General features: G+C 39.4%; 1 protein-coding gene across 1 annotated transcript in view; it reads left to right on the plus strand.

Annotated features, from left to right (window-relative positions):
- The window catches only part of DNAH12 (dynein axonemal heavy chain 12), a 230090-nt gene that overhangs the window by 19093 nt on the left and 198435 nt on the right, over positions 1–12562 (plus strand). The window lies entirely within an intron of this gene.

The following is a 12562-nucleotide window of genomic DNA, read 5'->3' on the forward strand; positions in this document are numbered from 1 at the left end:
ATAAAACAGGGAATTTCTCTCTGGTGGATTTCTGCTTCTCTTTCTGCATTCTCTTTCCCTCTTTGGTCTGCCTCCTTTATACCTATTTTTGCAACTGACTAAGTTTTATTCTCTGTTACATTGTTGATGATCATATTGTTGCTAGTTAAAATAATTTAAGTTTTTGCTGATTTTACTTTCCTTAAAATTAAACAGGTCTGTTAATCATATAACTTCTTTAAATTTACATTACTATTAGTCTGTCAATCTTCTAATCATATTTAAATCCAAACTTATAAGGTATATTAACTAATGGTAGTATATGTATTGTCAGATACCCTTTACCCCTTTAATTTCTAAGACTAACCAATGTTTCAGTAGACTTAGAGAATAGAAAAAGGGGTTCCTTAGGAGTTACATATTGTTCTTGCTCCAAAACCTTTTATAATCTCAGAATGTTGAACTACTTGCAGTTCCATATTTTTACATTTAGTGAAAAATAAATTTCACAATTGCTCCCTGCAGTTTCCTTCACTGAAAAGTCTATCTGAATACTTATACAGTTTATTCAAGGCTTAGTTTATGAATCACCTCCTCTGGAAAGCTTTCTCCTAATCCCCTTTGTGCAGCTTTAACCCTGTCTACATATTCTCTTACATCTATTTAACGGATATTAAATATCTACTGTTATCCAAACACTGTGCTTGTTACTAGAAAGACCACAGAGAACACAACAGAAAGGACTTTAGTCTTTCAGAAGCTTATATTCTGGTGGGAGGAGGCAGATAGTAAACACATTTAAAAAAATTATGTTAACCCTTTAGATGGTGATAAATACTATGAAGAAATAAAATAGTGGGATAGAGAGTGACAGGGAAGATGTTTCTAGGAACATTGCAGGAAAGTCCCGTGGAGGTGATATATAGAGATCTAAAGAATAAGAAGTTTGTCATTTAAATAAACATGAGAACACCACTGTAGCAAAGGGGATAGCAAGCATGAAAGCCCTGCAATGTGAATGCTTTCAGTGTGTTCTAGGAATTGACAAAGGTCTATGTCACTAGAGTATCAGGGACCTGGGGAAGAGTATTATCAGGTGAGGTCTGTGGATAGAGAGTTCCAGGAGTAAGGTGGGATGTAAGGAGTCCTGGGCAGAACAGAGGCCTCTGCTGGGACCAGTTCCTCGGAACACTTGGCTGAGCAAAGATCGAAAATTGTTTTGTAGCTTTCCAGATTCCCATGAATGAGCCACTTCTTCCTTGGCCACTAGGAATCCCTCTTGATTCAGACCAGCCTTTCTCTCCTTCACCATATGTAGTCTCTTACACAGTCCTTTGAAATTATCCAATTTTGTTTATTTATCTGTTTTTTGATTGTTAACACAGAAAGCAAAAACAGGGAGTGAAAACACTAGCTCTTACATTCTTCTCAGCTCTTTTTATTTATATCAGTAGAGAAAACACACTCCAGGAAATTATTGCTATATTAAAGGGTGACATTTATATATAAAGAGCTCAAGGTAGTTACGCATATTTATGTTGGGATCATTGCAGTGCAAGGTAGCTAGTGCCAACTAGCATACCAAAGTATAATCCTTGAAAGTATTGATCACTGAGAGCTAGGCTGCTCACAGAGAAAATGATGGATGAAGGGGAGTCTGGCCTGGGCCTTGACAATTAACAAAGAAAAGAGGAAGGAGGATATTCCAGGCACATTTTCTACTCCATGTGAGAAAGCCTTAGGAATTTTATTTTTAATAGATCTTTATTGGAGTATAATTGCTTCACAATACTGTGTTAGTTTCTGTTGCACAACAAAGCAATTCAACCATATGCATAGATATGTCCCCATATCCCCTCCCTCTTGAGCCTCCCTCCCATGCTCCCTATCACACCCCTCTAGGTCATCGCAAAGCACCGAGCCGATCTCCCTGTGCTATTTTCCACCAGCCAACTATTTTACATTCGGTAGTATATGTATGTCGATGCTACCCTCACTTAGCCCCAGCTTCGCCCTCCCACCCCACGTCCTCAAGTCCATTTTCTATATCTATCTCTTTATTCCTGCCCTGCAAGTAGGTTCATCAATACCTTTTATTTTTTTAGATTCCATATATATGTGTTAGCATATGGTATTTGTTTTTCTCTTTCTGACTTACTTCACTTTGTATGACAGACTCTAGGTCCATCCACCCCCCTACAAATAACTCAATTTCGTTTCTTTTTATGGCCGAGTAATATTCCATTGTATATATATGCCACATCTTCTTTATCCATTCATCTGTCGATGGACACTTAGGTTGGTTCCGTGTCCTGGCTATTGCAAATAGTGCTGCACTGAACATTGTGGTACATGTCTCTTTGAATTGTGATTTTCTCAGGGTATATGCCCAGTAGTGGGATTGGTGTGTCATATGGTAGTTCTATTTTTAGTTTTTTAAAGAACCTCCATACTGTTTTCCATAGTGGTTGTATCAATTTACATTCCCACCAACAGTGCAAGAGGGTTCCCTTTTCACCACACATTTTTCCAGCATTTATTTTTTCTAGATTTTTTGATAATTGCCATTCTGACCGACGTGAGTTAATACCTCATTGTAAGGAGCTTCAAGGTGGTGGAAGAGTAAGACACAGAGTTCACCTTCCTCCCCACAAATACATCAGAAATGCATCTACATGTGGAATAACTCCTACGGAACACCTACTGAATGCTGACAGAAGACCTTAGACCTCCCAAAAGGCAAGAAACTCCCCACGTACCTGGGTAGGGCAAAAGAAGAAAGAAAAAACAGAGACGAAAGAATAGGGATGGGAACTGCACCAGTGGGAGGGAGCTGTGAGGGAGGAAAGGTTTCCACAAGCTAGGAAGACCCTTCATGGGTGGAGACTGCGGGTAGCAGAGGGGGGAAGCTTCGGAGCCACGGAGGAGAGCGCAGCAACAGGGGTCCGGAGGGCAAAGTGCAGAGATTCCCGCACAGAGGATCGGTGCCGACCACCACTCACCAGCCCGAGAGGCTTGTCTGCTCACCTGCCGGGGTGAGCGTGGGCTGGGAGCTGAGGCTTGGGCTTCGGTCGGATCCCAGGGAGAGGACTGGGGTTGGCTGCGTGAACACAGCCTGAAGGGGGCTAGTGCACCACAGCTAGCTGGGAGGGAGTCTGGGAAAAAGTCTGGAGCTGCCGAAGAGGCAAGAGACTTTTCTTGCCTCTTTGTTTCCTGTTGCGCGAGGAGAGAGGATTAAGAGCACAGCTTAAAGGAGCTCCAGAGACGGGCATGAGCCGCGGCTATCAGCGTGGACCCCAGAGATGGGCATGAGACACTAAGGCTCCTGCTGCAGCCACCAAGAAGCCTGTGTGCGAGCACAGGTCACTATCCACACCTCCCCTCCTGGGAGCCTGTGCAGCCCGCCACTGCCAGGGTCCCGAGATCCAGGGAAAACTTCCCCGGGAGAATGCACGGCGCGCCTCAGGCTGGGGCAACGTCACTCTGGCCTCTGCCACTGCAGGCTTGCCCCGCATCCGTACCCATCCCTCCCCCCAGCCTGTGTGAGCCAGAGTCCCTGAATCAGCTGCTCCTTTGACCCCGTCCTGTCTGAGTGAAGAACAGATGCTGTCTGGTGACCTACATGCAGAGGCGGGGCCAAATCCAAAGCTGAACCCCGGGAGCTGTGTGAACAAAGAAGAAAAAGGGAAATCTCTCCCAGCAGCCTCAGGAGCAGCAGATTAAATATCCACAATCAACTTGATGTACCTTGCATCTCTGGAATACCTGAATAGAACACAAATCATCCCAAGTTGAGGAGGTGGACTTTGGGAGCAACAATATGTATATATTTATCCCTTTTTCTCTTTTTGTGACTGTGTATGTGTATGCTTCTGCGTGTGATTTTGTCTGTATAGCTTTGCTTTCACCATTTGTCCTAGGGTTCTGTCTGTCCGTTTTTTTTACTTAAAAATTTTTTTTCTTAATTATTTTTTATTTTAATAACTATATTTTATTTTATTTTACATTATTTTGTCTTCTTTCCTTCCTTCCTTCCTTCCTTTCTTTCTTTCTTCTTTCTTTCTTTCTTTTCTCCCTTTTATTAGGAGCCATGTGGATGACAGGCTCTTGCTACTCCAGCCAGGCATCAGGGCTGCGCCTCTGGGGTGGGACAGTGAAGTTCAGGACATTGGTCCACAAGAGACCTCCCAGCTCCACGTAATATCAAATGGCGAAAAGCTCCCAGAGATTTCCATCTCAACGCCAAGACCCAGCTCCACTGAATGACCAGCAAGCTACAGTGCTGGACACCCTATGCCAAAAAACTAGCACAACATGAACACAACCCCATCCATAAGCAGAGAGGCTGCCTAAAATCATAATAACGCCACAGACACCCCAAAACACACCACCAGACGTGGACCTGCCCACCAGAAAGGCAAGATCCACCTTCATCCACCAGAACACGAGCAGTAGTCCCCTCCACCAGGAAGCCTACACAACCCACTGAACCAACCTTAGCCACTGGGGACAGACAACAAAAGCAATGGGAACTACGAACCTGCAGCCTGCAAAAAGGAGACCCCAAACATAGTAAGTTAAGCAAAATGAGAAGAGAGAGAAACACACAGCAGATGAAGGAGCAAGATAAAAACCCACCAGATCTAACAAATGAAGAGGAAATAGGCAGTCTGCCTGAAAAAGAATTCAGAATAATGATAGTAAAGATGATCCAAAATCTTGGAAATAGAATGGAGAAAATACAACAAACATTTAACAAGGACCTAAAAGAACTAAAGAGCAAACAAACAGTGATGAACAACACAATATGTGAAATTAAAAATTCTCTAGATGGGATCAGTAGCAGAATAACTGAGGCAGAAGAACGGATAAGTGACCTGGAAGGTAAAATAGTGGAAATAACTACTGCAGAGCAGAATAAAGAAAAAAGAATGGAAAGAATTGAGGAGAGTCTCAGACCCTCTGCGACAAGAAATGTACCAACATTCGAATTATAGGGGTCCCAGAAGAAGAAGAGAAAAACAAAGGGATTGAGAAAATATCTGAAGAGATTATGGTTGAAAACTTCCCTGATATGGGAAAGGAAATAGTTAATCAAGTCCAGGAAGCACAGAGAGTCCCATACAGGATAAATCCAAGGAGAAACATGCCAAGACACATATTATTCAAACTATCAAAAATTAAATACAAAGAAAAAATATTAAAAGCAGCAAGGGAAAAACAACAAGTAACACACAGGGGAATACCCATAAGGTTAACAGCTGATCTTTCAGCAGAAACTTCGCAAGCCAGAAGGGAATGGCAGGACATATTTAAAGTGATGAAGGAGAAAAACCTACAACCAAGATTACTCTACCCTGCAAGAATCTCATTCAGATTTGACAGAGAAATTAAAACCTTTAGAGACAAGCAAATTCTAAGAGAATCCAGCACCACCAAACCAGCTTTACAACAAATACTAAAGGAAATTCTCTAGGCAGGAAACACAAGAGAAGGAAAAGAGCTACAATAACAAACCCAAAACAATAAAGGAAATGGTAATAGGAACATACATATAGATAAGTACCTTAAACGGAAATGGATTAAATGTTTCAACCAAAAGGCATAGACTGGCTGAATGGATACAAAGACAAGACCCATATATATGCTGTCTACAAGTGACCCACTTCAGACCTAGGGACACATACAGACTGAAAGTGAGGGGATGGAAAAAGGTATTCCATGCAAATGGAAATTAAAAGAAAGCTGGAGGGCCTTCCCTGGTGGCACAGTGATTGAGAGTCCACCTGCTGATGCAGGGGACATGGGTTTGTGCCCCAGTCCGGGAAGATCCCGCATGCCGCGGAGCGGCTGGGCCCGTGAGCCATGGCCACTGATCCTGCATGTCCGGAGCCTGTGCTCCACAAGGGGAGAGGCCACAACAGTGAGAGGCCCGTGTACCGCAAAAAAAAAAAAAAGAAAGCTGGAGTAGCAATTCTCATATCAGACAAAACAGACTTTAAACAAAGACTATTACAAGAAACAAAGAAGGACACTACATAATGATCAAGGGATCAATCCATGAAGAAGATATAAACATTGTAAATATTTATGCACCCAACATAGGAGCATCTCAATACATAAGGCAAATACTAACAGCCATGAAAGGGGAAATCGGAAGTAGCACATTCATAGTAGGGGACTTTAACACCCCACTTTCACCAATGGACAGATCATCCAAAATGAAAATAAATAAGGAAACACAAGCTTTAAATGATACATTAAACAAGATGGAATTAACTGGTATTTATAGGACATTCCATCCAAAAACAACAGAATACACATTCTTCTCAAGTGCTCATGGCACAATCTCCAGGATAGATCATATCTTGGGTCACAAATCAAGCCTTGGTAAATTTAAGAAAATTGAAATTGTATCAAGTATCTTTTCTGACCACAATGCTATGAGACTAGATATCAATTACAGGAAAAAATCTGTAAAAAATACAAACACATGGAGGCTAAACAATACACTACTTAATAACCAAGAGATCAGTGGAGAAATCAAAGAGGAAATGAAAAAAAATACCTAGAAACAAATGACAAGGAAAACACGACGACCCAAAAACTATGGGATGCAGCAAAAGCAGTTCTAAGAGGGAAGTTTATAGCAATACAGCCCTACCTTAAGAAACAAGAAACATCTCAAATAAACAACCTAACTTTACACCTAAAGCAATTTGAGAAAGAAGAACAAAAATAACCCCAAAGTTAGCAGAAGGAAAGAAATCATAAAGATCAGATCAGAAGTAAATGAAAAACAAATGAAGGAAATGATAGCAAAGATCAATAAAACTAAAGGCTGGTTCTTTGAGAAGATAAACGAAATTGATAAACCATTAGGCTCAATCAAAAAAAAAGGGAGAAGACTCAAATCAATAGAATAGAATTAGAAATGAAAAAGGAGAAGTAACAACTGACACTGCAGAAATACAAAGGATCATGAGAGATTACTACAAGCAACTATATGCCAATAAAATGGACAACCTGGAAGAAATGGACAAATTCTTAGAAATTCACAACCTTCCATGACTGAACCAGGAAGAAACAGAAAATATGAACAGACCAATCACAAGCACTGAAATTGAAACTGTGATTAAAAATCTTCCAACAGGGCTTCACTGGTGGCACAGTGGTTGAGAGTCCACCTGCCGATGCAGGGGACACGGGTTTGTGCCCCGGTCCATAACATCCTGCATGCCATGGAGCGGCTGGGCCCGTGAGCCATGACCGCTAAGCCTGCATGTCTGGAGCCTGTGCTCTGCAAAGGGAGAGGCCACAACAGTGAGAGGCCCACGTACCGCAAAGAAAAAAAAAGAAACCTTCCAACAAACAAAAGCCCAGGACCAGATGGCTTCACAGGCAAATTCTGTCATACATTTAGAGAAGAGCTAACACATATCCTTCTCAAACTCTTCCAAAATATAGCAGAGGTAGGAACACTCCCAAACTCATTCTGCGAGGCCACCATCACCCTGATACCAAAAGCAGACAAAGATGTCACAAAGAAGGAAAACTACAGGCCAACATCACTGATCAACATAGATACAAAAATCCTGAACAAAATACTAGCAAACAGAATCCAACAGCGCATTAAAAGGATCATACACCACGATAAACTGGGGTTTATCCCAAGAATGCAAAGATTTTTCAGTATACACAAATCAATCAATGTAATACACCATATTAACAAATTGAAGGAGAAAAACCATATGATCATCTCAATATATGCAGAGAAAGCTTTTGACAAAATTCAACACCCATTTATGAAAAAAACCCTCCAAAAAGTAGGCATAGAGGGAACTTTCCTCAACATAATAAAGGCCATATATGACAAACCCACAGCCAACATCATCCTCAATGGTGAAAAACTGAAAGCATTTCCTCTAAGATCAGGAACAAGACAGGGATGTCCACTCTCACTGCTGTTATTCAACATAGCTTTGGAAGTCCTAGCCATGGCAATCAGAGAAGAAAAAAATAAAAGGAATACAAATTGAATAAAAAGAAGTAAAACTGTCACTGTTCGCAGAGGACATGATGCTATACATAGAGAATCCTAAAGATACCACCAGAAAACTACTAGAGCTAATCAATGAATTTGGTAAAGTTGCAGGATACAAAATTAATGCACAGAAATCTCTTGCATTCCTATACACTAATGATGAAAAATCTGAAAGTGAAATTAAGAAAACACTCCCATTTACCATTGCAACAAAAAGAATAAAATATCTAGGAATAAACCTACCTAAGGAGACAAATGGCCTGTGTGAAGAAAACTATAAGACACTGATGAAAGAAATTAAAAATGATACAAATAGATGGAGAGATATACCATGTTCTTGGATTGGAAGAATCAACATTGTGAAAATGACCCTACTACCCAAAGCAATCTGCAGATTCAATACAATCCCTATCAAACTACCACTGGCATTTTTCACAGAACTAGAACAAAAAAATTCACAATTTGTATGGAAACACAAAAGACCCTGAATAGCCAAAGCAATCTTGAGACAGAAAAATGGAGCTAGAGGAATCAGGCTCCCTGACTTCAGACTATATACTACAAAGCTACAGTAATCAAGACAGTACGGTACTGGCACAAAAACAGAAATATAGATCAATGGAACAAGATAGAAAGCCCAGAGATAAACCCACACACATATGGTCACCTTATATTTGATAAAGGAGGCAAGAATATACAGGGGATAAAAGACACCCTCTTCAATAAGTGGTGCTGGGAAAACTGGACAGCTACATACAAAAGAATGAAATTAGAACACTCCATAACACCATACACAGAAATAAACTCCAAATGGATTAAAGATCTAAATGTAAGGCCAGAAACTATCAAACTCTTAGAGGAAAACATAGGCAGAACACTCTATGACATAAATCACAGCAAGATCCTTTTTGACCCACCTCCTAGAGAAATGGAAATAAAAACAAAAATAAACAAATGGGACCTAATGAAACTTCAAAGCTTTTTCACAGCAAAGGAAACCATAAACAAGTCCAAAAGACAACCCTCAGAATGGGAGAAAATATTCGCAAATGAAGCAACTGACAAATGATTAATCTCCAAAATATACAAGCAGCTCATGCAGCTGAATATCAAAAAAACAAACAATCCAATCCAAAAATGGGCAGAAGACCTAAATAGACATTTCTCCAATGAAGATATACAGATTACCAACAAACACTTGAAAGAATGCTCAACATCATTAATCATTAGAGAAATGCAAATCAAAAGTACAATGAGATATCATCTCACTTCGTTCAGAATGGCCATCATCAAAAGATCTACAAACTATAAATGCTGTGGATTGTGTGGAAAAAAGGGAACCCTCTTGCACTGTTGGTGGGAATGTAAATTGATACAGCCGCTATCGAGAACAGTATGAAGGTTCTTTAAAAATCTAACAGTAGAACCGCCAGCAATATGACCCAGCAATCCCACTACTGGGCATATACCCTGAGATAACCGTAATTCAAAATAAGTCATGTACCACAATGTTCATTGCAGCTCTGTTTACAATACCCATCCACTTGGAAGCAACCTAAGTGTCCATCAACAGATGAATGGATAAAGAAGATGTGGCACATATATACAATGAAATATTACTCAGTCATGAAAAGAAATGAAATTGAGTTATTTGTAGTGAGGTGGATGGACCTAGAGTCTGTCATACAGAGTGAAGTAAGTCAGAAAGAGAAAAACAAATACCATATGCTAACACATATATGTGGAATCTAAACAAGAAAAAAAAGGTCATGAAGAACCTAGGGGTAAGACGGGAATAAAGATGCAGACCTACTAGAGAATGGACTTGAGGATAAGGGGAGGGGGAAGGGTAAGATGGGACAAAGTGAGAGAGTAGCATGGACATATATACACTACCAAATGTAAAATAGATAGCTAGTGAGAAGTAGCCGTGTAGCCCAGCAAGATCAGCTCGGTGCTTTGTGACCACCTAGAGGGGTGGGAAAGGGAGAGTGGGAGGGAGGGAGACGCAAGAGGGAAGAGATATGGGGACATATGTGTATGTATAACAGATTCACTTTGTTTTAAAGCAGAAACTAACACGCCATTGTAAAGCAATTATAGTCCAATAAAGATGTTAAAAAAAGAAAAAGGTACAGATGTAAAAAACAAAAAAAAACCTCATTGTAGTTTTGATTTGCGTTTCTGTGATAATTAGTGATGTTGAACATCTTTTCATGTGCTTCTTGGCCATCTGTATGTCTTCCTTGGTGAAATGTCTATTTAGGTCTTCCACCCATTTTTCAATTGGCTTGTTTGTTTTTTTGGTATTGAGCTCCATGAGCTGTTTGTATATTTTGGAGTTTAATCCTTTGTCTGTTGTTTCATTTGCAAATATTTTCTCCCAGTCTGAGGGTTGTCTTTTGGTCTTGTTGATGGTTTCCTTTGCTCTGCAAAAGCTTTTAAGTCCCATTTGTTTATTTTTGTTTTTATTTCTGTTACTCTAGAAGGTGGGTCAAAAAAGATCTTGCTGTGGTTTGTGTCGAAGAGTGTTTTTCCTATATTTTCCTCTAAGAGTTTCATAGCGTCTGGTCTTATTAAGTCTTTAATCCATTTGGAGTTTATTTCTGTGTATGGTGTTAGGGAGTGTTCTAATTTCATTCTTTTACATGTAGCTGTCCAGTTTTCTGAGCACCACCTATTGAGGAGGCTGTGTTTTCTCCATTGTATGTTCTTGCCTCCTGTGTCATAAATTAGGTGCCCATATGTGCATGGGTTTATCTCTGGGCATTCTATCTTGTACCATTGACCTATATTTCTGTTTTGTGCCAGTACCATACTGTCTTAATTATTGTAGCTTTTTGGTATAGTTTGAAGTCAGGGCGCCTGATTCCTCCAACTGTGTTTTTCTTTCTCAAGATTGCTTTGGCTATTCGGGGTATTTTGTGTTTCCATACAAAATGTAAATTTTTTTGTTCTACTTCTGTGAAGAATGCCATTGGTAGTTTGATAGGGATTGCATTGAATCTGTAGATTGCTTTGGGTAGTATAGTCATTTTCACAATATTGATTCTTCCAATCCAAGAACATGATATATTCTCCGTCTGTTTATGTCATCTTTGTTTTCTTTCATCCGTGTGTTATAGTTTTCTGAGTACAAGTGTTTTGCCACCTTAGGCAGGTTTACTCTTAGGTATTTTATTCTTTTGTTGCAGTGGTAAATGGGAGTGTTTCCTTATTTTCTCTTCCTGATTTTTCATTGTTGGTTTATAGGAATGCCAGAGATTTCTGTGACTTAATTTTGTATCCTGCAACCTTACCAAATTCATTGATTAGTTGTAGTAGTTTTCTGGTGGCATCTTTAGGATTATCTATGTATAGTATCACGTCATCAGCAAACAGTGACAGTTTTACTTCTTCTTTTCCAATTTGGATTCCCTTTGTTTCCTTTTCTTCTCTGATTGCTGTGGCTAGGACTTCCAAAGCTATGTTGAATAGAGTGGTGATAGTGGACATCCTTGTCTTGTTCCTGATCTTAGAGGAAATGCTTTCAGTTTTTCACCATTGAGAATCATGCTCTCTGTGGGTTTGTCATATATGGCCTTTATTATGTTGAGGTAGGTTCCCCCATGCCCATTTTCTGGAGAATTTTTATCACAAATGGGTGTTGAATTTTGTTGAAAGCTTTTTCTGCATCTATTGAGATGATCATATGGTTTTTATTCCTTAATTTGTTGTGGTGTATCACATTGACTTATTTGCGTATATTGAAAAATCCTTGCATCCCTGGAATAAATCCCACTTGATCATGGTGTATGATCCATTTAATGTGTTGTTGGATTCTGTTTGCTAGTAATTTGTTCAGGATTTTTACATCTATGTTCATCAGTGATATTGGTCTTTAATCTTTTTTTTTTTTGATATCTTTTTCTGGGTGATGGTGGCTTTGTAGAACGAATTTGGGAGTGTTTCTCCTGCTGCAATTTTTTAGAAGAGATTGAGAAGGATCTGTATTAGCTCTTCTCTAAATGTTTGATAGAATTCGCCTGTGAAGCCATCTGGTCCTGGACTTTTGTTTGTTGGAATATTTTAAATTATGGTTTCAATTTCATTACTTGTGATATGTCTGTTTATATTTTCTAATTTTTCCTGGTCAGTCTTGGAAAATTGTACCTTTCCAAGAGTTTGTCTATTTCTTCATGGTTGTCCATTTTATTGGCATATAGTTTTTTGTAGTAGTGTCTTATAATCCTTTGTATTTCTGCAGTGTCAGTTGTGATTTCTCCTTTTTCATTTCCAATTGTATTGATTTGCATCCTTTACCTTTTTTTCTTGATGAGTCTGTCTAAGGGTTTATCAATTTTATTTATCTTCTCAAAGAACTAGCTTTTAGTTTTATTGATCTTTGCTATTGTTTTCTTCATTTCTATTTCATTTATTTCTGCTGTGATATTTATGGTTTCTTTCCTTCTACTGACTTTGGGTTTTCTTTGTTCTTCTTTCTCTAGTTGTTTTAAGTGTAGGGTTAGATTGTTTATTTGAGATTTTTCTTGTTTCCTG

Source organism: Lagenorhynchus albirostris, chromosome 10 (assembly GCF_949774975.1).
Source record: "Lagenorhynchus albirostris chromosome 10, mLagAlb1.1, whole genome shotgun sequence".
Lineage (NCBI taxonomy): Eukaryota > Metazoa > Chordata > Mammalia > Artiodactyla > Delphinidae > Lagenorhynchus > Lagenorhynchus albirostris.